Raw genomic sequence first — 26978 nt, forward strand, 5'->3', positions numbered from 1 at the left:
CAGAACCCAAAATCTTCGTTCTCTCATATTGAAACCCGACTGTCAAAGCTTCTCGACTTCTTTTCCATCGTTTGCTTTTCAGATTCTCAATTCTCATCCTAGAGAGATGGTCAGCTACACCGTTTTCAATTCCCTTCTTATTAACTATCTTCATGTCAAACTTTTGGAGCAATAAGATCTATCTCAACAGCCTAGGTTTGGTATCCTTCTTCGCATATATATGCCTCAAAGTAGCATGATCAGTGTAGACTGTCACCTTAGAACCTACTAGGTAGCTTCTAAATTTCTCGAATGCAAATACCATAGCTAGCAGTTCTTTCTCTGTAGTGGCATACCTTACTTGTGCATCATCCATCATTCTGCTCGCGTAGTAGATCACATGTAGCTTTCTGTCAATCCGGTGGCCCAAAACTGCTCCTATTGCATAATTTGAAGCATCGCGCATGATCTCAAGCGGGAAGTCCCAGTTTGGAGCTTGGACTATTGGGGCAGTGACCAAAGCTTCCTTGATCATCTTAAGGCTGTCAAACATTCTTCATCAAATGCAAACTCAGTTTCCTTGCAGAGCAGTCTGGTGAGCGGTCTGGCCAACTTGAAGAAATTTTTGATGAATCTTCTGTAAAATCCTACATGCCCAAGGAAACTCCTTATGTCCTTGACAGTTTTTGGCGGCTGTAACTGCATCATCACATCAACCTTAGCCTTATCAACCTCTATTCCCTCTTCTGTAATTGTGTGCCCCAAAACGATGCCTTCTCTAACCATGAAATGATATTTCTCCCAGTTCAAAACCATGTTTGTCTCTTCACATCTTTTGAGTACCCTGCACAAGTTCAACAAATACGAGGAGAAGGAAGAGGCATACACAGAAAAATCATCCATGAATACCTCTACCATCTCCTCTATCAAATCCAGGAAAATGGAAGTCATACGCTACTGAAAGGTAGCAGGTGCATTACAGAGACCGAAAGGCATACGCTTGTAAGCAAAGGTCCCATTAGGACAAGTAAAAGTAGTGTTTTCTTGGTCATTTGGGTGAATTGAGATTTGAAAAAATCCGCTATATCCATCTAGGAAGCCATAGTAAGGATAGTTTGTTAATCTTTCTAGCATCTGAATAATGAAAAGCAATGGGAAATGGTCTTTCTTAGAGGCAGCATTTAACTTCCTATAGTGAATACACATCCTATGTCCAGTTATTGTCCTAGTGGGTATAAGTTCATCTTTAGCGTTTTTAACAACTTTTATACCTCCCTTTTTAGGAACGCAATGAACTAGAGATACCCAAGTGTTATCAGAGATAGGGTAGATAACCCCAACATCTAATAATTTAAGTATCTCTTTTTTCACAACCCCTTTTAAGTTTGGGTTTAATCTCCTTTGAAGTTCAATGCTAAAGTAGGATTCGTTTTCAAGATGGTTTCTATGGGTGCATAAGGTGGGTGAAATCCCCATAATATCATCTAACGAATACCCTATTGCTTTCTTATACTTTTTAAGCTCAGTTATCAGTAGGTTTACTTGATAAGTAGTTAGCTCATTATTCATTATGACAGGATAAGTAGAGTTTAGTCAAAGAAAAACGTACCTTAGCCGTTTTGGTAGCGGTTTTAAATCGACTTTGGGCGCTTTGAGTTCAGACCAGTCGTCGGATACTAAGTTGGCTTCAGAGGAGGGGTTGTGATCGAGTAGTTCGGTCGAGCAGACTGAATGGGCCGTCGGTCGAGTGATGCGGTCGAGTATATATTCGTCCTTTGCCCTTCCAACCAAATTTTCATACTCTTCTGGATTCTCAGCTACTTTATGCTCATCTAAAAGCTTCTGGTACCTCAAAGTCTCCAAGTGTAAATCTCCTTCCCTGCTATCCTTTGTCAGGGCACTCTGTAGATGATCTGTTTCTCCTAGCTCTTCTAGCATTTTGTCAGCTAACAGATCCAACTCTTCAATCCAGAAAATATTTCCTTCTATTGTAGGCTTCTTCATGGTGTTGGTGATATCGAAGATCATCTTGAGATCTTTCCCGAGGTTAAGATCGATCTTTCCCTTCTTGACATCAATGATAACTCCAACTGTACCTAAAAATGGCCTTCCCAATATCAAAGGATCTTTGGGCTCTTCATCCATTTCTACAACCAAACAGTTTGTACGTACTTCGACCACGCCTATCATGATTGATAAGTCTTCTAGCAGACCATGGGAAATTCTGACAGACATGTAAGCTAGGATCAAGGATATATTGCAGGGCTTGTACTTGCTGAAATCGAGTTTCTTTGCCACAGAGAGAGGCATGAGACTCACAGACGCACCTAGATCACATAGGCATCTGTTGAAAGCTAAAGGACCAAGAGCGCAAGGCAAGGTAAACGAACCATGATGTCCTAATTGTTTTGGAATGATCTTTTTCCGAATGATCGCACTGCATTCAAGACTTAGCACCACCATTCCTTGGACTTCTTTGATCCTCTCTATAATCGTTTCTTTCACATATTTGTTAGAGTCTGGTATAAGTGCAAGTCAGTCGACAAGAGGCATTGTGACTTCAAGATTTTTCAATTGCTTTTCAAAGAGAGCTTTGTAGTTCTGTATCATGACCTTCTTAAATCGACCAGGAAATAGGAGTGGGGGCTTGTAAGGTGGGGGAACGAAGACTTTGTCTTTGGTTTTGGCTGCAGCTGGGTTTTCAACAAGAGGTGATACTGCAGGAGCTAGTGGTCGAGTAGGTTGGTCGAGTATAGGCACTTCTATTGCTTTTTTTAACTGAATCTTCATTCTGACAGAAATCCTCCCCATCTCGCTCCAAACTGTCCTCAGTGTTTTGGTTTGGACTTTCTCTTGTGGGCAATTCTTTAACCCTTCTGAGCGTGATAGCATGATCATATTCCTTTGAATTTTGCATTGATTTGCCTGAAGGTCCTGTAATTTTGGGTGTAGAGGTCGACCAAGTTTGACCTTCTATGAATCGGATCTTAGATGTCAGTGCTTCAACCTTGGTATTGATATCATTGTAACTGCAGTAAACCTTGTCATGAATTTCTGCCATCCTTTTGGACAAATCCATTGCTCATGTTGCTTGTCCCTGGAGAATCTGCTGTAGCATGTTTTTCAAGTCTGAGTCAGGAGTCGATGAAGGTTGTTGATTTTGTTGCTGTGTGAACCCAGGTGATGGAAGTTGCGGTTGATAGCTGCCCTGATACAGCTGTTTAGGAACATACCCTTGTCCTTGGTTGTATGGAACAAAGGGCTTGGGTTGATTCGGCTGCTGTGAAGGGTAGACTTGATCCTGCGGGTTTGCAACATTTGTACTTCTGTAAGACAGATTCAGATGGTTCTGCTTGAAGTTGTTAAAACTTTTGTTGTAACCTCCCTGATTTTGCAAATAGCTAACTTCTTCTGATTGGAGAGTCTCTCCATCCTGGACTTGGAGCGTCTCATCATCATAGAGAAAATGGACGTGCTTTTGTTGCACAAGGAGTAACTTGTCCAGCTTGTCATTCAAAGCTTTCATATCCCTGCGGTGCTTCTCATCAGAATGAGAGCTGGTGCGGATGCTTCCATCGTAATCTTCATTGTAGTTGCCATCAGAATATGCCAAATTCTCTACCAGCTCCCATACTTCTTCAACGTCCTTGTTGAGGAAGTTCCCGTTAGAAGCAGTACCAAGAAGCATCCTGATTTTTAGAAGGACACCTCTGTAGAGGGTGTTGAGAAGTGAAGCTTTGGAGAAACCATGATGAGGACATTGCGTTTGATATCCTTTGAAGCGCTCCCATGCTTCACAGAAAGTCTCAACACTTTTCTATGTGAAACCGGAAATATCATTCCGGAGTCTGGTAGTTTTGGAGTTTGCGAAGAACTTAGCCAGGAAGGCTTTCTTGCAGTCATTCCAGGAGGTGATGGAGCCTTGAGGAAGCGACTTTTCCCACTGATGATCTTTGTCTCCAAGAGAGAATGGAAACAATCTGAGCTTGAAGCCATCCTCACTAACTCCATTGATCTTTGTTAAGCTGTAGAGCCTATCAAACTCGTCCAGGTGATCGAGTAGATCCTCCATAGGGAGGCCGAGAAACTTGTTGCTTTGAACAATGGCAATGAGACTACTCTTGATCTCAAAGTAGTTGTTCTGCACTGGTGGAGGCACAATGTCATTTCGCTGATTGTGGTTGCGTGGTGCATCGCCTGCACCAATGTTGGTTGGTGGCACTTGCTCATGTACAACTGCAGCCATTGTGTATATTTCTCTTTGTGTTCTCAGTTGGTGAGCAATACGGTCGATGTTATCGTTGAATAGGAGGTTTTGATTTCCTTGTGAACGTGTATGCATACAACGAGTACCAACTAGTGAAGCTGGTGATTCGTAGCACCTGGATCAAAATAGACAAAGAAAAAAACACAGAGTTAGTAACTTTCAAGAAAAACAAAAAAAGAACTTGATCTTAAATATTCTCAAATCTCAAATATAGCAAACAAACACCCAATTGGAAAATTATAGACATATCAGCAGTAACATGAACATAGTTCTTTGGATCAAACATAGAGGCTATTGCATCGAACGAGGAAAACTCAACTCATACTAGACACCTTTGCTGGACCGTCATCTCGAGTAACCTTTCAATTGCTCCAGAGACGTCATGCTCAACCAAACAACTCAAGTCAAGCATTCTGCAATCAAATTATTGGTTAGTATTCACGGAGAAGTCTATATGGTAGGACAAAGCTATAAGAGATTTAACACATACGGTGAGAGAGCTGAAGGATCAAATCAAGGAGCTCCATGGAAAAGCCAACCAAGCACCACTCGACATCAAGGATGTCCCAAATGATGAAGTTATTTCTTTGCTTCACAAAGAAGGATGCGAATTCACATTAGAACGGTCTAGAGAAGACGATTATCGAGATGATCAAAAAGAAACTTACAAGAAAAGGGCCATTAAGTACTCAACTACTGACATATCAAGAGAGCATGTTGAATACAATGTTGTATCAAACGAGGAAGAAGCGGAGACCTGAATTCCTCTCTATCACCCTCCATTAGCTTAATAAGTGTGACGACTCAGGCTCGAGACTTAAAACAAGCTCACTTGGGAGGAAGTCCCATGTCTAACTTGTACAATTGTTTTTTTGGTTGTCTTTAATGCATTCTGGTAGTGTTTTCGGGAGATAAGTATGAAGTGGATTCTGGCTCTAAGAGTACAACAGTATACTCGACCATAGAGCGATGAAAAATACTCGACCTTATTTTGGGTTCTCCACGCCAGGAGATCACTCGACCGCGGTGCTGGCCGCAACAAAGGAGATGAGGTCGAGTACCTACAAGGCGGAGGTGAGACACAACAGGGAGACTTTTCAATGGCTTGGCAGGAATCGCAGGCAAACAATGATGATCAACTCCGCTCCTTCTTTGACAGAAGTAAGTACCTCACTTCACCGTTGTATAGTACCATCTCCTATTTTTGTTTCTGTGCTGTGTTTTTCCTGAGTACTCTTTTCCAAATTTGGTCACACAGAGGATTGTGTGATTTAAGTTTGGGGGAGGGCTCAAGTGTGTGTTGCATTGTATATACTATTGAGTCTACATTCATCTAAGGCATAGAAAAACCAAAAATGTTTATAATATTTCTGAAAATGATGTCACAAAAACAAAGTGTGCATATATTTGCATCACATTTAGGATTGAGTCTAGGATGTTTCATATAGGATTCTTGCACATGCATTGCATAGGGGATTATGATGAAATACCCTTGTTGCTAGTTGTCTGATGCATTGTCAATGAAATTGAAGTAAAACTGCACCATGTATTGAATGCTCTACTCGATCACACTGCCAGGATTTGATACCATTCCCTATCAATTTGAACCTGAATCTGATTTATAATTATCATGTCTTGGCATCAAATTTGAACACATGGATACCCTAAAATACTTGGACTTCCTTACTCATTTTAACCATTCTTGTTAGTCCAAGTAGCTGACTCCCCTTATTGGAGCAGTTAACCCCGACCCTAACTCTTAACTTTTTTTCAAGCCCTTTATCACTTGTGAGTGTTTGTGAGGTCTTATTCCGATTGAGCTTGGTAGAAAGGGCTAGGTTCGTAACGACAAAGATAGTGTCTTATGTTGTTCTAGTTCGAGTTATGCGGATTAGATAGGAATAGGTGGGCGCTTATATCGTGGGTTGTAATGTGTTTAAAAGAAAGAAAAGAGTGAATTCATTGTTGATGAGGAAAGGGAAAAAACATTCTAGGGGAAGTAAGCTAAAGAAGTTAGAAAATAGCCTAGTAAAGGTTTTGGGAATGTTAAAGAAAAGAATAGGGTTCTTGTTAGCTATAGAAGAAGGGTAAAAGCCCTTAGTTTAAAAGATTAAAACAGGAACCATAGTTGTTAAAGATATTCAAATCCGCTAGAAGTATCAAAGTATTGAGAAAGGTTCTTCTAGAGTTAAGAGAAAAAAACGAATGATATGAAAAAGGGTTTAAGAGATTCATGAATGCAAAGGGTAGAGTTAAACTCTTATTTTAGGATTGGAGAATGGATTTCCATTAGAGCTTCATTGGTTATACTTTGTGTAGATCAGATCTTATCTCTGTATGCATAACTTGGGACTTACCTTTATCATTCTACTAAAGCTCAATCATTCTTTAATGGACCATCTTTGTCTCCTGACCTTCACCTTAGCCAAATGAGTTCATTGATGATGCATTGCTTGATTTACGTTCCAGAACTAATGAATGTTAAAGGGATTGATAGATTTGAAAGCATGTGTAGGTCGAGTATAAGAGTCGGATTGAATCATAACAAGGCATGGCTAACGTTTTTGAGTAGAATTCGATCTTATCGCATCTTTAAACTGCCAAATTGGAAATTGATTTTATCTATTTATTTGATGCTTTGATTCTGAATCCCCAACTTTAAACCTTCCTTCAGCTATGTTTTCTTATTTACTTAAAGGCAAGCAAAAAACTAAGTTTGGGGGAGTTGATATGCCTATAATTTGCATGTTTTCTTCATTCATTCATCATCGTTTTGGGTCTAGTTTCATAGCATTCATCACTGTTTCATATCATTTCTCATCATTCTTGCATGCTTTGTGATATATACCTATTTTCACTGATTTTATCTATGGTTTAGGGTTAGGATTTTGAGTCTTTATGTTATTTCTCGAGTCTTTTTAGTGTCTTTTCAGGTATTCCATGCAACGGGACAACAATAGGGACGAGGAGACATTTTGGAGCAAAAGCTAAAGAAAAGGAAGCTAAGGACGATTTTAGATTCAGGAATCAGAGAGAGTGTCGATCGACACACTCTTCATGTCGATCGACACAAGTTTCGGTCCAGAAAAGTCCAAGACGCTTTCAAGTTTACAAAAGAGGAAATTTGCCCCAGAAGACTTTCCTATTTGTATTATTAGTCCGTGGACGTTTTATAGGGTTTTATATACATTGTTTAGACCTAAGTTTCTTTTATCAAGTTCTTTGCAAAACCCTATTTTAAGAGACATAAGCTATTCATCCTCTGCTCTTCAGAGATTCATTCAGTTTTTAATACAGTGAAGAGATCCTTTCTAACTCTTTTCTTTATAAGAGGGTATAGAGATCAACACAACATAGAGAATCGCTTATAACTATATTCTTATTGATAACAAACTGATTACAAATGTTATCTCGGAGATTACTCGATCTATTCTACCCAAAAGATCAAACCCGACTAAGAATACCTAAGCCTAATTCTCTTCTCTGTTTCTTATCACTTTTACGTGAAGACAAAGAGAACTACACACTCACCTTCAAGCTTTTGCAATGCTTTGAAGTTTACAATCGTATGATAGTATTCTAGAGTGCTCGAAGTGCCTCACACTAAGCTCTAGAATACTTATACCTACTCTCCAGAACTCTAAACCTAGGATCTCCGAGAATCACGTTTTTAAGGAATCTTTCTTGTTTTCTCCAAGCTTATTCCTTCCTAAATCTTTGAGATAATATCTTCCATATCTTCTCGGTGATTCGTGTCTTTGACACCACGCCAAGTCAGCTTCCATCCTTGGCTCTCCACATCATACGCCTCAGCTTGCCACCTCTGCTCTTAAATCCATGTCTGCAACTCAAGCGTCAGATGGGACTCGATGCAGCTTACTGAAATCCATCAACATTCTGATCGTCATCAGCTGATTGATTGAACTCTGCATCTTCAGTCTCCCCCTTTTTGACTGAGTTTGATACTCAAGCATCTCTCAGTTGATATGAGAAACTCAAGTGGGGAACATAACACACAGCCAATAGACATATTGTAGAAACACCATCTAGCATAATTAGTATAACGCGATTAGTCTAAAGATGAGCAATGTGTTAAACAAATAACAAAGCTCCTCCACAAATTAATCTCCCCCAGCATCCTCAAAATCCAAAGGAACCTTATCTCCCCGCTTGAGCAGATAACTTAGTCAAAAATCATGTAAGCAACCAGACATATTCGACGCAAGAAATGAAGTTCTCACAGAACACTTACCTGTATCGAGAGCAGCCTGCAGAATTTCGATGGCAATTTTCATTGCCCTGCGGTTGGATGATTCCTTGCGACCTACTACTGCACTCTGCTTCACCTTCTTCTGCTTGGTCGACGCTGCGGAGGCATGAGGGTTGACGGGAATCTGAACCGGGCGTTGCGTCTGGATAACTTGATAGATCAGGCTGGGGAACGGTAGGAAGAGTTTGGTGTCTGGTTTCAGAGCCAGCTGAAGAATGTGATCAAAAGCCATCCTTCCAAAGTCAAATGACATTTTGTGCATGATCATGTATACAAGCTTGACTCGGTCAGGCTGCGCATATCCATCATTCGATGTTGGAGACCAATTGGAGCAGCAGAGTTGTGAAGGCACTCACCTGAATCTTGCTCGAAGAACTGAATTTCCCACCAGTCAGAAAAGTAGCCACTCGAGATGCCACAGATTGCTGAGAAGGAGCAGCCTCTGGACCCTTTGGTTCAGGCTTCTGAACCCGATCCGCTGACGATGGAGTCTCATCCTCAATTTCGATTATCAGCGGTGTGGGTCTCTGACAGGTACCATACCCCAATCGGGATCCGGCACAGTGAGCTCTTCATCGGACATCACCTCTTGAACTTTCGGTTCACTCCGCTATGGAATATCTTGCATCGAGTCACCGGGCGGTGAGACTGACAGATCTGAAGACGATTCGGACTCCGATTGTTGTTGAACAAGACGATGAACAGCCGAGAAAATCGATTTCGTGCTCTCTCTCTCACCTGAATTCTGAAGGATTCGCCTTGAGTGCAGTGGGTTGCCTTCTCGACTTCCAAAGATAGTTGATTTGACTCCTCAAACCCGAACTCCTCTTTTTCCCTCCAATACTCGAACAAACATCCTTGAATTCACATGGGCTTTTGAAACTCGAAATGGGCTTGGACCTAAACTGTTTTGTTATTCTGAAACACTTAACAAACGCATAAGTGCTTCCTTGCCAAGAAATTCCTCAATCAAACAAATGATTTTTGTTAACATCAAATTTCAAGGAACACCCAGATAAAAACTTAACATTCATATCCTAAACCAGTTTAGTGACCCAAACTGACAATTGACACATGTGGGTAATAGCTTTCCAACAATCATTTCAAAGCTTACCTCTTCCTTGTACTCTGAGGTGTGCTTTATGCCAATCAATTGCTCAGGACTCAGCATGAAATTATCACAACCACTCAGATCGTTGATGAATCAACTCATTATTCAGTGGCTAGTCTTTCACACTGTCATGCCTTCAGTTCTCAATAATCAGAGCAACGTGTAACAGGCAGCTGGAATTTCCTTTGAATATAGCATTACCAAACAGAAGCATGATGATATGAGTTTTTCCGAATTTCTCCCTCTTTTGTTATATCAGCAATATCACTTGACTTCCCAATTGCTTGATATTCGAACTTAGTGATCTTGATACACACACTTTTTTTTTTTTTTTTTTTGTGTATCAAATCCATTCAGTTGGTTGATCTTCTCAGCTCTTTGACCTCCTGTTAAACGACAACGTTTTACGTTTGAATTGAACCAGCATGACCGGCAGCTATTTTCCACATGACTTTGCAGAGTGTTGATCCTGTATGCATTTTTGGATTTCCATGACCTGTTCTTGCTTCATGTCCATGTTCTAGATCATCACAACTCACAACCAATTATAGTTCAAACATTCCAATGAAAATTCGTAGAGTACAGAATTTGTTAGAAATCAGAGGTTTGATAAACACTTCAGCTAGTTGAGCTTTAGTACCCACATGTTCAATAGCTATCAGTTTCTCCTTAACTAGTTCATGAATATAACTATGTTGATGATTTATGTGCTTATTACGAGGCCGTCTAACAAGTTCTTGAAAACAATGTATAGCACTATGATTATTGCAAAACAGTAACGGAAAATCAGAAATCATACCACACTCCTCTATGAGTTGTTTCAGCTGTACAAGTTGAGCACTCGAACTTTCCAAAGTACTAAGTTCTGCTTCAGAAATTGATAGGATCAAATTGTTCTGCTTCTTGCTCTTCCAAGACACCAAGTTGTTTCCAATGAAGTAGCATCCTCCAATAGATCCCCGTATATCATCCAAAGACCCAGCCCAATCCGCAGCACAATATCCCTTCAGTCTATTGTCAGTGTCTTTGGTGTAGTACAGCTCGAAAGTTGGTGTACCATTCACATACTTGAGAATTCTCCTTACAGCTGTCAGATGCGAACTCTTGGGATTAAGCTGGTATTCAGCGCACACATTTACTACATGACAGATGTCTAGTCTACTTGCAGTTAAGTATTGAAGGCTCTCGATCATCCCTTGATACATGCTGATATTCACATTTTCTCCTCTCTAATCAGCAGTAAGTCTTGTAGAGATCTTCATCGGTGTTGTGGCCACCTCATGTGCATCCAGCTTGAACTTCTCAGTCATTGTTTTGACGTACATGTTCTGAGACATAGATATGCCTTCATCTGCCTGTTTAATCTGCATTCCTTGTATGTACCTCAGATCTCCGTACATACTTACCTCAAACTCTCTGGTGATGAGTTCAACAAAGTCTTGTACAAGAGCTTGATTTTTCGAACCATACAGCACATTGTCCCCATACAGTTGTACCAACAATAATCCCTTGTTGTCTGATAATACAAACAATATCTTGTCATGAACACTCCGAAGATAACCTCTTTCTTCAAGGAACATGGGCAGACGCTCATAATATGTTTCCGGATTTTGCTTGAAACAGTAGACAGCTGTTTTCAATCTATGAGCCGAGTACGGATGCCCTGGACTCCCGAATGCTCTTGGTTGATTCTCAAACCAATCCCTTTGAGGTTCACTACTCAAGATTTCTTTCTTGACCACCATCTGATGCACATAAAACTGTGCTGCACATGCACATCCCATCAGAAACCTGATAGATTCACCTCTAGCAAGATGAGTATCGATCTTTGACTCGTCTTCCATCAGAATATAGCCTTGAGCCAGCAGAATATTTCTAAGTCGCATTGCAAGACCTACTTCATCAATGATCTGATTGTAGATATTGTACCCCAATAACCTGATGGACTTTGCAAAGTTCAGTTCCCACTCCATAGCGTCTTCCCAGTTGCTAACATAAGAAGAATCCGAATTCACTTTTCCCCCCTGAATCTCGTCCATAGCACTGGTGTTGAAGAGATTCCACACTGTATTTGTTGTTAGCCGACTTGAATGATTGTAGTGAGGAACAAGAACTGAAATTGTTTGCCTCTTGAGATCATTTGACCTTTCCCCCAACAACCTGAGCCACGTAAGCCAAATAGACTAATCAAACACAAAACTGAACAATTGCATACCGTTTTGATTGCGAACTCGAATAAAGCCTGCCAGCTTATTGTACACAACTGTAAACTACTGTACAGAACTCATAACTTCACTCATCTGATCAGATTCATCAGATTTATCTGGTAGAGACACTAGCGTTTGATCTTCTGAATCAGATTCATCAACCAATGATGCAGTGCAACATGATTCCTCTGGATTCCACATGTAACAGTTATTTGCAGCATGTTGTCCTTCCATCTTCACAAATCCTTGTTTGTCAACAGCTCTACATTTTGTTTGTGTAAAAATGACACTTAAACTATCATCACAGAGTTGACTGATATTGATCAGATTCGCTTTGAGTCCATCGACATGGTATACACCTGTTAGATGAGGCAGTGCTTGTCCTGAAGTGTGTCCCTTTTTTTTGACCAAGGCATCTCCAAATTTGATTTTTCTAGATGTCACATCCTCATACCCAGCGAGATTGTATATTGTTCCAGTCATGTGTCTGGAGCATCCACTATCAAAGCACCACATCATGTCACTGAGTTCCACACTTGCTGATGTTTGAGCAAGATGACACTATAGATTTCTTTTCTTGACGTACACTTGTCTGACCTGTCGTCCTGGAGCACCCGCTTGATAACTTTTCCTAGTCTGAACAACCTGTTTCAAGTAGTTATAGCAGTCTGCTTTGTAGTGACTCAAACCTCCACAGTACCAGCATCCCGTTCTCCTGCTTCTGAATTCTGGTCTAAAGTCTATTTGTCTCAAGTTGTAGGCCTAAGGTGCTCTTCTCGGCTTAGAGCGAAACTCATTCAGAACAGCTATTGTTGATTTGACTTGAGACTTGTCTTCTGTAGTGGATCCTTTGACAAACTGAGTCTCACCTTTAGTGTTTCCCCCACGTAACATTTGATGTTCTGCCCATGGTTAGAAGTTTGTCCAGATCCTTAGTCTCGTTATTCAGCATCTTGATATTCCTCATTTGTTCTGCCAACTGCTTTTCCAATCCTTCAGACTTGGTTCTTTCCTCAGAAAGTTCCTTTTCAAGCTTCGCCACTTGCATTACCAGTGTCTCTTTTTCAACACCAAGTACTTCATTGTCCTTTTTCTTTTGAACCAACTCTTCAATCAGAATTCTGAACTTCTCGATGATAGATCTGGTTCATCAGTGTCTGACTCAGATTCAGATTCCTGGTTAACATCCTCCAGTGTACCATTCTCAACTGTTTCTTCAGTGCCTGTTTCAATCACACCAAGTTGAGCTACCAGACTATTGAGAATCTCTCCTTCTCCTCCTGCACTGTCATCCGTATCACTTTCGCTCCAAGTGATGTATGACTTCTGCTTTGTTTCTTCATTTCCAACACATTCAGCCTTGGTATGACCATAACCTTTGCACCCATAGCACAATATCCTTTTTTTCTTCAGTGTGGGACACTCAAACTTGTAGTGACCAAATCCCTCACATTCAGCACACTGTTTTTTCTGAACTCTTCGAATCTCTACTCATATCAGGTCGTCTGTCTGATGAATTACCCTTGCGTTGTCCTCGTTCCTTTTTCCTGAATAACCTCTTAACAATCAAACCAACCTGATCCTCACTTACACTTAGTTGAGATTCAGCAGCCTTGAGAGTCAAACTCTTTCATGATGAGCGTTCCTTCTTCTTCATTTGCAATTCATACGCTTGCATCATTCCCACCACTTGCTCAAACTTTAGAGTATCAGAATCTAAGTGATACATCTATTTCTGACTTGTGAGATTGAAACTTATCAGGCAGACTTTTGAGAAACTTCTTGACCAGCTTCTTGTCCTTGTACCTTTTTCCCAAGAAAACAGCCTCCTGAGAAATTGAACTTAGCCGACTGTTGAACTCCTCAATGGACTCTTCAATCTCCATCTTCAAGTTTTCAAATTTAGATGCTAGGATATCCAATCTAGTCCACTTCACGTTACTGGTTCCTTCAAAGGTTGTCTCCTAAATGTCCCAAGCTTCCTTCGCTGATGTGCACCCCTACACACGAGTGAATTGACTCATTGGCAGGGATCTGAAGATGATTGACAAGGCCGTCGAATTGTTCTTAGCGGCTGTCTTCTCTTCAGTGATCTAATCCTTCTTGGACTTTGGTATTTCTAACCCCTTAGCATCCATGACCACCGGAGCTGTCCATCCTTCTTCCACTACGAACCACGCATCCATTTCATCGCTTTGGATAGCCTGCTTGATAGACACCTTCCAGTAACCATAATGCTTAGCATCCAGCTTCAATGGCTGTTGTATCGTAACATACTGTTGTGAATTCTCCATGACCCTGTCGCAAGATCTCACCTGTTGAAGAGATACCACTCTGACTATATTTTTATTGATAACAAACTGATTACAAATGTTATCTCGGAGATTACTTGATCTATTCTACCCAAAAGATCAAACCCGACTAAGAATACCTAAGCCTAATTCTCTTCTCTGTTTCTTATCACTCTTACGTGAAGACGAAGAGAACTACACACTCACCTTCAAGCTTTTGCAATGCTCTGAAGTTTACAATCGTATGACAGTATTCTAGAGTGCTCAAAGCGCCTCACACTAAGCTCTAGAATACTAATACCTACTCTTCGGAACCCTAAACCTAGGATCTCCGAGAATCTCGTTTTTAAGAAATCTTTCTTATTTTCTCCAAGCTTATTCCTTCCTTAATCTTCGAGATAATATCTTCCATATCTTCTCGGTGATTCTTGTCTTTGACACCACGCCAAGTCGGCTTCCACCCTTGGCTCTCTACATCATCCGCCTCAGTTCGCCACGTCTACTCTTGCATCCATGTCTGCACCTCAAGCGTGTGATGGGACTCGATGCAGCTTACTGAAATCCATCAACGTTCTGATCGCCATCAGCTGATTGATTGAACTCTGAATCTTCACTTTATTGTTGTGTTTATGCTTTATATCCCAATTAGGTTATTTGTTTCATTCAATATGTCTGAGTAGTCTTCTTGTTAGAAATAGGGTTTCTCATTAGGGATTCATATGGTTTAGTAGATCACCCCTATTAGGTTATCTGTAGAATTCTTCATCTTTGATTATTCTTAACGCTAGATCTTAAGTAATTAACTAGATCTTGAATCCAGACAATAGATATGCCCACCATAGATATCTGTAGTTGGATCTATTATTTGATGAGCCTGATTTATAGGTGTGTAATAAGAATCGGCCTATCTACTAATGTGAACAATTGAACTCGTTTAGAATGCATGTTTAGGTTCAACATTTCTCGGTTTCTCCGGTTATTCTTAGCTATAAACATAGAGAGTTTTGCAGAATACCACCGGTTATTCCATAATTAGAGTTTGAGTGTAAGAATGGTTCGATAACAACTTAGCTTTCATTAGATCTACTAACCAATAGTTTCCTGAGAATTCCCTGTTCCTAGCTCTCTATATAATCTCGACATTCAACTCATTGTTTGAACAAAAGAACTTTGTGGAAATCGATCCTTAAATACTGCAATTGATCTCTTATTTGAGAGAGTAGTTCTTAGGGTAATTTGAACCGTATCAAATTTCGCGCCGTTGCCAAAGTTCTTGGGAATCACAATTGAGTTTAGTTTAGAAATTTCATCTAGTTTTTACTTTTATTTTGTTACTCACGCGTTTCTTGTTTTCTTCTTTTCTGTGTTTCAGGTGTATGTCTAGGCAAACAAGGAGCAAACAACAGAAGGAGCTGATCAACTTTTCTGTTTTGGACTTGGGAAAACTTGAACGCACCAACCGAAAAACCCAAAGATTAGCAATGGCTGACAGAATCATTCGAGCTGATGCAAAAGGAGTTTTGAGAGATGAGTATGGGCAAGCCTACAATGAGGCTGGACAGAGATTGGATGATCATGGACTCATCCTACCTGAGGACGCATTAGGGCTCGGTGTCGAGCGACACCAACTAGGTGTCGATCGACACCTTCGGGAGCAGAATGCAGATGCGATTGGTGTCGAACGACACAATAGAGGTGTCGATCGACACCAACCCCAGATTATGCAGCTATTCCTCCAGCTACGGAACCATGTCGTACTCTTGGGGATTTCAACAGGCCTGGCTTGTTCTATGCTAATCGATCAGCGATCGTACCCCAACCCTTCCAGAGGAACGATTATGAGCTGAAACCTGGCTATCGAGTGCTATGAGGACCTTGTTCTGAGCATCAAAGCTAATGGAGTCTCAGAGGACTACCTACTGTGCAACCTCTTCCCTTATTCACTTGCTGGGGAAGCCGCTTCTTGGCTGAAACAATTTAAAGCATGTTCCCTCAAGACTTGGAGAAGCATCAAGATAGCTTTCTTGAACAATTTCTACGATGATGCTAAGTCTGAGGAGTTGAGCAAGCTGTCAAACTTCACCCAAGGTCCAGCTGGAGCTTTCAAGGCCGCTTGGGTTCGTTTCAAGGAGTACCAACGAGACAGTCCACATCATGGTTTCAGTGAGGTACAATTTTTTGGTACTTTCTTCAGAGGAGTCGATTGGAGATACCAAATGCTCTAGATGCAGCGAGCAATGGTAACTTCAATACACGTTACCCAGCTGATGCTACCGCTTTGATAGATAATCTCGCTTGTAGCAACAGTACTAAGAACGCTGACTTCGAGAGGAAGAAGATTGTTGGAGCTGTTTCAGGCAATCAGATGGCAGAGGTGAATACTAAGCTGGATTTGGTTCACAACTTGCTTAGAGGGAAGAAGCATGTCCACTTTGCAGATGAGGATGAGACTATTGAGCCTGAGACTGAGTCTGAAGAAAGAGTCTTCTACATAGATGGTCAGGGCTACATGAAGTGTGGACAGCCACAAGGGAACTATAGTGGCAACAGGGAACCAGATTTCCTCCAACTACACTCTAAAGCATGCTTTCCAGAAGACCTTTCCTCAGAGCAACTTCCAGAGGACCTATGGTAATTCAGCCCCCCTTCCACCCTCATCAAAGACAAGAATAGAATCTATGCTTGAACAGATTCTAGAGAGCCAAACAAAGCTTGTTGTGGAGTTTAATGGCAAGTTTGATGCTGTTTACACAAATCTTAATGGGAAGATCGACAATCTGAGCTCTCACTTGAAGAAGCTGGATGTACAAGTAGCTCAAACTACACAATCCATCAAGAGACAAGAGGGCTTTCTTCATGGTAATCTTGATGCTAACCCATGGAATAGCACCTTGTGAGGTGCAAATCCTAATGCAGCCCGAGTCTGTTTATACTCCTCCTATCCCTTATCCGAGGAAGTGTCGTTCTAAGCAGGAGATTCATGCTGCTAAGTGAACAACCATAATGGAGAAGATCCTCCATTCTCTTCCTAAGGATACATCTAAGACATCTTTTGCCCCACTTAATAGGTATGTCAAGCGACTTGTTGACAATGGTATTAGCTCAGATGAAGCCTCACTGCTGCCACGGGACATCAGTGAAATCATGCTGCCTAAGTTCAAGAAAGAGAAGGCACAGAGAGTGGACATTGCGGAGTACATCTGCACCATCACTCATGATTAGACCACTGAGAAGCTTCCAGATCCAGGTAGCTTTGTTCTTGATTGCTCTATCTTCACAAGCAGGTTCAGTCGCTCTTTGTGTGACATGGGATCAAGTATCAACCTCATGTCTAAGTCTGTTGCCGAGAGACTAGGCATGACTAACTACAGGCCGACTCGCATCACCCTTCTCTTCGCGGATCATTCCAAACAAATCCCTGAAGGAATCCTTGATTTTGTGGTCCTCGACTATGAGAAGGAATCCAAGGATCCTCTTATCCTTTGAAGAACGTTCCTAGCTACAGCTTGTGCTAGGTTTAATGTGAAGAGAGGTAGAATATCTCTAAAGGTTTGTGATTTGGAGATGGAGTTTGGCATGGATGGTTAAGAGCTTACTAAGTCTATCAGTAGTATTGCCTCTAGCACAACCACACCTCCTCCAACTGCTCAGAATCCCACAACAGAGCCACACACAACGCTCCCATAAGCTGAGCTCGCCAATGAGAGTTATAGAGCAACGGTATCAATTGACACCACCACTCATGTCGATCGACACTCTCAGGATTCATAGACAGAGGGTTCTGCACAATCTCATCATCCCACACCACTTGAGGACCTATGTGATAAGTTCTCTTCTATCTCTTCTCCTGCTTTACCTTCGATTAATTCTTTAGATTCTTCGAAGTCTGCTTCACTAGATAACACTCCTAGAGTTCTTCGAAAGCTTTTTCCCCCTGTCATTCTTGTAGGTGACGAGATCAGTGTCGATCGACACACCACTGAGTGTCGTTCGACACCTGCAGCTGCCCATCTAGATCAAAACAAGCACTTAGTGGGAGGCAACCCACTTGTTGGATTTTTCTTTCCCTTTTCTTTTATTTTCGATTTATTTTTCCCGCTTTCTCTAGATTTAAATGCCACTGGGACAGTGTCGTTTAAGTCTGGGGAAGGTCCTTACTAATTATACTTTTATTTTTTTATTCTTATTATTTTTTTTCGTTTTTGAGTTTATTGAGTCATTTTTCCTTAGTTTAGTTAGGAATCATGATCTATACTTCTCTTGATTATTGCCTGATTGATGAGTGCAACAGGTTCAAGTCAATCCAACTATTGGAAAATCTAGATGGCAAAACAACAGACTTGAGGATATCATAGTTTCCAACTCAACCACTAAGGCTGGAGCTAATCTCACTGCTCTTCCTTTTACCTCTTCAAACGGTTTTGATGCGGACATCAACCTTACTTCCCAAACCGCGAACTGCATCCTGTACCAGAAGTCCCAGAAGGTATCATGACACGTTCAAAGGCGAAACAATTGAAGAAAATGTTCAACTTAGCTGTGCAAGATATTTTGAGATCCCTAGAGCTAGGAGTAAACTGGTCCTTAGCACCCCATAACGGATATGATCTAATAGCCGAAGAAGAGCTTGTTGAAGCATTCACCCAAATGAGTCTTGAACGAACTACTCGCCCAGGTATGAAATATCGTTTGATAGGTTCAAGGACCAATAGAAAACAAGAGAAGACTTTGGAGCTTCAAGAGACGAACAATTCAAGTGTCACATCTGAAAGTGATCGAGACAGTCAAGATCAAGACCAAGACATCAAGGATATGTAAGAGCGCGAAGACATTGATCAAGCTACTCAAGAGGAAATCCAAAAAGACCCCTACTTCAAGGAACCAGCCAGCAAACGAGCACAAGACCTGATTCCAGAAGTACCTGAAGAAGTACTACAGGAAGTGACTCAGGCGACATTTATTGGGTCTAAAAGGCATCTAGGTAAGGTTTATTCAGTTTATATTATCTTTACAAGTCCACACAGCCCAGACAATGGCTAGAATCACCCTCAATCGTGCTCCTCAAGAGAACTTATTTAGTTTCCTTATTTTATTTCTTAAAACAATGGTTTTTGTGTTTTGATTTTATTTGTTTTCTTGTTGCATTTTTACATTTAATTTCGGCCCTAAAACTAGCTGAAGGACTCTTATAAAGTCCCTCTGCAGCAGTTGTACGATTTTTTCACCTTTGATTATCAATCAAGAACCGCATTTTCTCACTTCTTCTCTTTAAGTGTTCTTAATAGAATAAGCCTCTTCTTTGTCTTGAGTGTGCAATTCACCAAGGCCAAATTCGTGTACTGTATCAGAGACTTATCGCATCTCTGTCGTGTACTTCAATCCGCCAGCACTTCCCCTACAATAGATCCCATACGAGATAAGCGATCGCCATCGTGTTAGATCTCCATCATCGACCATCTTCCCTTCACAAGAGAGAAGCGACCGCCAGCTTGTGAGGCCACCATCTCTATCAAATACAAAGCTCAGCATCGAGTCTTGTATCATCTTGGTATCAGAGCGCAGTTGCGCTTCTTTTGCCAGGTTTCATCGTTTCTTTTTGTCTGCCTTACTTTCTGAATCTGTTTCTGCGTTAGTCTTGTTTCTGTTTTATTTTTAAAAAAATTTTTAAAAAAATTGTATTTCAGTTTCATTTTATTCCGTGTTAAATAATTTGTTTTTGAGTTTCGTAATATATATTATTGTTAACTTTGTACTACATCAGCAAGTGTGTTAGGAAGTGATTCAACAAGTCCTAGGTTTCTTGTTTTTGATCTTTCTTTTTTATTGCTGTGGTACGTTGATTTCTTTGTTGTTTTTGTCTAAGCATAGGTCAGTTTTAGGCTATACTATGGGAGAGGCCGCAGAAATTTCCCAACACGCCGTAATGCAAATGATGGCTACTTTGACAGAGGAGTTAACGGGATTCAGGCAACAGATAGGTCGTTTGGAGCAGCCACATCCTAGGGTTGAATTGGGGCAAGACCAGGCTCGTGGGAATGCCAGCGAAGAGGCGGAGGAGTTTCCTGAGTTGGATGATGATGATGATCCACCACCCGACCCTTTGAGACGCCAACATCAACGGAGAGAAGATCCATTGATGAGAAACCGTGCACGAGGAGTAGAACTGCGTGAACTGAACCGAGATATCAAACTAACACCTCCTAGTTTTGCAGGAAAATCTAATCCAGAGGTGTACATGGATTGGGAGCGACGGATGGAGAACATTTTCGAATGCTATCGGTATGGAGAATCTCGGAAGGTATCCTTAGCAGCCGCTCCGCTCACCGAAAATGCTTTATCTTGGTGGATAGGACAGTAGCTACATATGCGGCCTGAGAGGTTTCCTACACAAAGAGCATCCAAGCTATAGCACCAAGAGGCGACGGTCCCTTCAAGATCCTCGAAAAGATCAATGATAATGCCTATCGTTAAGAGCTACCAAGTGAGGTAAAAATTTCTCACACTTTTAATGTTGCTGACTTGTTTGCTTATGATCCAGGAGATTCAGCTGTGAGGACAAAACCTTTTGAAGACGGAGGGAATGATGCGGACATCAACCTTACTTCACATACCGTTGAACTACATCCTGTACCAGAAGTCCCGGAGGGTATCATGACACTTTCAAAGACTAAACAATTGAAGAAAATGTTCAACTTAGCTGTGCAAGATATTTTGAGCTCCCTAGAGCTCGGAGTAAACTGGTCCGTAGCACCCCATACCGGATATGATCTAATAGCCGAAGAAGAGCTTGTTGAAGCATTCACCCAAATGATTCTTGAACAAATTACTCCCCCAGGTATGAAATATCGTTTGACACATTAGAGGACCTCTAGAAACCAAGAGAAGACTTTGGAGCTGTATCAGAGACTTATCACATCTTTGTGGTGAACTTCAATTCGCCAGCACTTCCCCTCCAATAGATCCCACACGAGAGAAGCGATCACCATCGTGTTAGATCTCCATCATCGACCATCTTTCCTTCACAAGAGAGAAGCGACCACCAGCTTTTGAAGCCACCATCTCTATTAGATACAAAGCTCACCACCGAGTCTTATATTAGGTTAGTATTCATCGATCTTGACTCCTTATTCATACCTGATATTGAGACCAATTTGATAAAAAAAAAAGAATGTGTTCCTCTCCCCTTATAAAAAAATAATAATAATGAGAGATTGATAGGATTTTCAGATAGTGTATAGGGGTAGGAATATTTACTATGATTCAATTATTATACATTATTTGGAATGATCAATTACAAAGGTTGGAAAAATGCCGAGGGTGTCGATCCAGTATGCGAGTTCTCCTTTGTTTACCCTCTAAAAAGAATAAGTCTGGGGAGAGAATGAACACCAAAGAAAGCAAAAAAAATATATATATATATATATATATAAAGAATGGTCGATTTATCATGGTATAGTACATGTATGAGTCTAGAGGGACCTTGAATGTTAACTTGTTAGATGAGATCCAGCGATGAAAGCCTGGTGGATGTAGTTGTGGAACTTAGGTATAAAATCTAGAATGTTGTGTAAGCTTGTAGAGAAGTACATGTTGGTTAGGATTTGATTAGACTTGTTAGGCATATGGACTTAGTTTGGATGATCATGGCAATAGGCTAGAGAATGTTGGGAGTTCCTTTGTTTTCAAAACCTCTTCCACGGGTTCGGCTTTTATGTTTTGCTTGAGGGCAAGCAAAAGCTAAGTCTGGGGGAGTTGATAGATCCCTATTTTCACTGATTCTATCAATGGTTTAGGGTTAGGATTTTGAGTCTTTATTTTATTTCTCGAGTCTTTTTAGTGTCTTTTCAGGTATTTTATGCAATGGGACAACCATGGAGATGAGGAGACATTTTGGAGCAAAACCTAAAGGAAAGGAAGCTAAAGACGATTTTGGATTCAGGAATCAGAGAGAGTGTCGATCAACACACTCTTGGTGTCGATCGACACCAATTTCGGTCCAGCAAAGTCCAAGACACTTTCAAGTTTACAGAAGAGGAAATTTGCCCCAGAAGACTTCCGTGTTTGCATTATTAGTTCCTGGACGTTTTATAGGGTTTTATATACATTGTTTAGACCTAAGTTTCTTTTATCAAGTTCTTTGCAAAACCCTATTTTTAGAGACATAAGCTATTCATCCTCCGTTCTTCAGAGATTCATTCAGTTTTCAATACAGTGAAGAGATCCTTTCTAACTCTTTTCTTTATTGCTGTGTTTATGCTTTCTATCTCAATTATGTTATTTGTTTCATTTATTATGTCTGAGTAGTCTGCTTGTTAGAAATAGGGTTTCTCATTAGGGATTCATATGGTTTAGTAGATCGCCCCCTGTTAGGTTATTTGTAGAATTCTTCATCTTTGATTATTCTTAATGCCCACCATAGGTATCTGTAGTTTGATCTATTATTTGATGAACTTAGTTTATATGTGTGTAATAAGAATCGACCTATCTACTAAGGTGAACAATTGAACTCGTTTAGAATGCATGTTTAGGTTCAAGATTTCTTGGCTTCTCCGGTTATTCTTAGCTATAAACATAGGGAGTTTTGCGGAACACTACCGGTTATTCCATAATTAGAGTTTGAGTTTAAGAATGATTCGATAAGAACTTAGCTTTCATTAGATCTACTAACCAATAGTTTCCTGAGAATTTCCTATTCCGAGCTTTCTATTTAATCTTTTACAACACTATCAATCTGCTGTTTTTTTTACTTTGTTCTCATTTTATTTCGATCATCACCTGCTAACTTAATCTCGACATTCAACTCATTGTTTGAACAAAAGAAGTTTGTGGAAATCGATCCTTAAATACTGCACTTGATCTCTTATTTCAGAGAGTAGTACTTAGGGTAATTTGAACCGTATCACTTTGCATGATTTGGATAGCTTTGTATACATAGTGCATTTTAGAGTTGTTTTCAGGTGATTTGGAGCTGTTAGCGAGCAAATTGTAAGAAGCGAGCCAGAATCAGAAGCCACATACTCGACCACCTGGTCGAGTAACATTGGGGCCATTCTTCTCACATACTTGACCCTCTGGTCGAGTAACATTGGAGCCATTCTTCCATCCACTCGACACTGTGGTCGAGTACCCGTAGTCAAGGTCACTCGATGACACCACTCGACCACGAGGTTGAGTAACATCTTGTCACACCACCTGACCTCCACTCGAGCATCCACTCGATCACCACACTCGACCCAAAGGTCGTAACATAAATAACCATCCAGCTGCATCACTCGACCAAGCACCTCATGGCATCTTTAGAGTCTTCTCAAATCCGCACTCAACCAGACAAGCTAACCATAAGGAAGAGTAGAGGAGAAGAAGATGTGTTTGGAGGTGGTCAGGAGCTTCATTCGATCACAAGGTCCATCTTGGCCCATTATCACTCTATGGGTCGGCCGATTGGATTCCCGGCCCATCTCCTATCATTTCATTTCGTTTTGTATAAATAGGTGTTTTTAAGGGTTTTGTCCTAAGACATCTAGTCGACATCCAGCTTTTTGGTTCAGTTTTCTATTATGTTTTACCTAGTTTACTCTAGCTGCGCCGCTTTGCTTCTGCAACTTGTAATTCAAGATTTTTCCGAGTTATTGAGATTCCGCATTTGATTTCGTCTATCATCTTGTTTCTCTACTCTTTATCTTTTTAGTTATGCAATATACTTATTTATTTGCGATTATGTCTTTTAGCATGTTGTCTGAGTAGTGACTTAGAGTTCTTAAGGATGGATAGAATGGTTGTGGGATCCGTAGTCTGTAGAATGGTTAATTTTAGAATTGATTGAATCCCTTCTGGACTAGTTGTGTTTGATATATCCCTATTTTTACTGATTTTATCTATGTTTTAGGTATAAAATTTTTAGTCTTTATGTTATTTCTCGAGTCTTTTTAGGGTCGTTTCAGGTTATCTATGCAATGGGACAACAATGGAGATGAGGAGACATTTTGGAGCAAAACCTAAAGAAAAGGAAGGTAAGGACGATTTCGGATTCCGGATTCAGAGAGAGTGTCGATCGACACACTCCTGGTGTCGATCGACACCAGTTTCGGCTCAGCAAAGTCCGTGACGCTTTCAAATTTACAGAAGTGGAAATTTGCTCCAGAAGACTTCCCTATATGCATTATTAGTCCTTGGACGTTTTATAAGGTTTATATATAGTTTTAGAGGTCATGGTTTAGACCTAAGTTCCTTTTATCAAGATCTTTGCAATCCCTATTTTCAAAGACATAAGCAATTCATCCATTGTTTTCAGAGATTTATTCAGTTTTTTTCAATACAGTGAAGATATCCTTTCTTACTCTTATCTTATTTGATGTGTTTATGCTTTCTTACTCAATTATGTTTTTTGTTTCATCCAATATGTCTGAGTAGTTTGCTTGTTAGGAATAGAGTTTCTCAGTAGGGATTCATATGGTTTAGTAGATCGCCCCCTTTGCTAGGTTATCTGTAGAATTCTTCATCTTTGATTATACTTAATGCTAGATCTAGAGTAATTAACTAGATCTTGAATCCAGACAATAGATATGCCCACCATAGGTATCTGTAGTTGGATCTTTTATTTGATGAGCCTGGTTTATAGGTGTGTAATAAGAATCGGCCTATCTACTAAGGTGAACAATTGAACTCGTTTAGAATGCATGTTTAGGTTAAAAATCTCTCGGCTTCTCCGGTTATTCTTAGCTATAAGCATAGGGAGTTTCTCGGAACACCACCGATTGTTCCATAATTAGAGTTTGAGTTTAAGAATTGTTCGATAACAACATAGCTTTCATTAGATCTACTAACCAATAGGTTCCTGAGAATACCATGTTCCTAGCTCTTTATTTAATCATTTACAACCAATCAATCTGCTGTCTTTTTACTTTGTTCTCCTTTATTTTCAATCATTCCCTACTAGCTTAATCTCGGTATTTAATTCATTGTGGGAACAAAAGAACTTTGTAGAAATCGATCCTTAAATACTGCAATTGATCTCTTATTTGAGAGAGTAGTTCTTAGGTTAATTTGAACCTTATTAGTGTTTACTGCTTATTTTTTTCTTATCAATTGGAATTCGATCTGAAGCATTCCCGCACCCAGAAGGAGTTCGATGGAATGTTGGATCCACTAGTTCCTAAGATATTCGTCTCTATCTTAAGGGATTGGCCGTTCAGAGTATTTATTGACTTTATCAGTCGGTTCTTATTGCCCACATAGTTAGATTCCGTTAATAGGAATTATTCTTGGCTAGCTTTACTTGAGGATTTCTATCACAGGAGTGAATTAATCTGTTGTTGAACCTGTTGTCTAGGGATAGCTTGATTGCGCTTGTTAACCATCCCAATAGGCTAGGATACCATTCCATTTGATTTCCCCATCCTTCGGAATTTCTCGTCTATTTGATTTCTCTGTTTCATCGCTATCGCTTAATCGTTCTCATTGCTTGTTGCTTAGTTTTCGCATTTCTTACATGTTATCACAAACTTACTCGACCACACCCAGTGTTTGGTAATAGAATGTGCAGTCGAGTATAGTTGTTTTATTTTTTGCCTGTTACTCGACCACATCCTGCTCCTGGCATGAGCCACTGGTGGTCGACTGATTTGTGTAATTCTGTTAGAATTTCTGTTTTTCCTACATGTTCACTTAGGACTGTTAGAAACCTCAAAAATGTTATTGCTTGGCTTGACTTAGTGACTTCTGATCACATCTCATATGTTTGCAGCACACCTGATTGGATTGACACCTAAAATACTACAACGACATGATAGTGTATTAGGATTAATTTACTAAAATCCTATTATCAATGACACACGAAAACGAATTCACTGCTGAAAATGAAAATCACTCTCTACAAAACCCCCTGGATATGACGCACAAAGTCGGATCATGCATTGATCAACCGATTTTACACACCATTAACCAGACCTACTAATATTACACACCATTGACAAGAAATGAAATTTCACTCTTAAAAATAACAAAGATATCAAAAAGGCTTATTTTTTATTCATGGAATGAACCTTATTATATGGAGTAAATACAACAGTTTCATCCATAATAATTGTTTAACATGCAAATCATCAAAAGAGATGAAATTTAAATTCTAAAGTGCATGTAAGAGAGAGAAATCAACAAAATTAAATTCAGTCTTTGTTGTGGACAAAAATGGATCTTCCTTGATTCTTTTTTGGCTTAATACCCTTTTTTGTGCTTCTCTAATGGATCAAGATTATATACCAACTAGGTTTGTAGCTTAATTCATTTTGGTCTGGTCAGAATCTTTCATTAAATATGTGCATGTCTGAATCCAGTAAACTGGAGATCACCTGATTTGTAAATTTAATAACTCTTTCATCTGTTATCCGTTTGATTTGATTTTACTTCGAAAAATTCCAATATTGAGCTGAGCACATTCTACAAGTGGTTTTGTGCATTGATTCTTCGTCATTCAGCAGATACGCCTAAAACAATGAACACATGTTCAAGTGTTTCCCATAACCATATCAAAAAGAGACAACACGTTTAAGCTTACATGTGTGAATGCAAACATTAATAATATGTGCAATCAAATCTTCTAAAGCTTCGATAACAAACTCACCCATATTACCTAAAAGATATCTTTATGAAAATAAATTTTATTCACAATATTTAAATTAAATTTTTGTTGGTGAAGATATTTCTATTAATTATTATTACTTATATATTTTCAAAATAACTAAATGTATTTACATATTTTACTATAAGTTTACCCACGTATCAGGTGAGACTTTTTCTAGTTGTTTGTATTGAAAGAGATACCAACGAAAAGAGAGGCGGAGAGACCATAAAAATG

The 26978-nt window shown here is 40.0% G+C and overlaps 1 non-coding gene and 8 pseudogenes across 9 annotated transcripts; 5 read left to right on the top strand and 4 right to left on the bottom strand.

Moving 5' to 3' along the window:
- Positions 1-13: 13 nt before the first annotated feature.
- Positions 14-4321, bottom strand: AT5G31845 (annotated as a pseudogene; the record flags this gene model as incomplete). The annotated part of the gene is made up of 1 exon: positions 14-4321.
- A 196-nt stretch (positions 4322-4517) lies between these two features.
- Positions 4518-5027, top strand: AT5G31884 (annotated as a pseudogene; the record flags this gene model as incomplete). The annotated part of the gene is made up of 1 exon: positions 4518-5027.
- A 138-nt stretch (positions 5028-5165) lies between these two features.
- AT5G31923 lies at positions 5166-5579 on the top strand (annotated as a pseudogene; the record flags this gene model as incomplete). Its single annotated transcript has 1 exon — positions 5166-5579.
- A 2326-nt stretch (positions 5580-7905) lies between these two features.
- AT5G31962 lies at positions 7906-9351 on the bottom strand (annotated as a pseudogene; the record flags this gene model as incomplete). Its single annotated transcript has 1 exon — positions 7906-9351.
- A 694-nt stretch (positions 9352-10045) lies between these two features.
- AT5G32002 lies at positions 10046-14128 on the bottom strand (annotated as a pseudogene; the record flags this gene model as incomplete). The annotated part of the gene is made up of 1 exon: positions 10046-14128.
- Positions 14129-15501: 1373 nt separating this feature from the next.
- On the top strand, positions 15502-18612 carry AT5G32042 (annotated as a pseudogene; the record flags this gene model as incomplete). The annotated part of the gene is made up of 1 exon: positions 15502-18612.
- A 1407-nt stretch (positions 18613-20019) lies between these two features.
- On the top strand, positions 20020-20994 carry AT5G32082 (annotated as a pseudogene; the record flags this gene model as incomplete). The annotated part of the gene is made up of 1 exon: positions 20020-20994.
- On the bottom strand, positions 20445-20463 carry AT5G04945. The gene has a single exon (NR_142797.1). It is a non-coding gene; the product is annotated as an other RNA (small nucleolar RNA).
- A 1688-nt stretch (positions 20995-22682) lies between the features above and the next one.
- On the top strand, positions 22683-23726 carry AT5G32122 (annotated as a pseudogene; the record flags this gene model as incomplete). The annotated part of the gene is made up of 1 exon: positions 22683-23726.
- Between the last annotated feature and the right edge of the window lie 3252 nt (positions 23727-26978).

Source organism: Arabidopsis thaliana, chromosome 5 (genome assembly GCF_000001735.4).
Source record: "Arabidopsis thaliana chromosome 5, partial sequence".
Classification (NCBI taxonomy): domain Eukaryota; kingdom Viridiplantae; phylum Streptophyta; class Magnoliopsida; order Brassicales; family Brassicaceae; genus Arabidopsis; species Arabidopsis thaliana.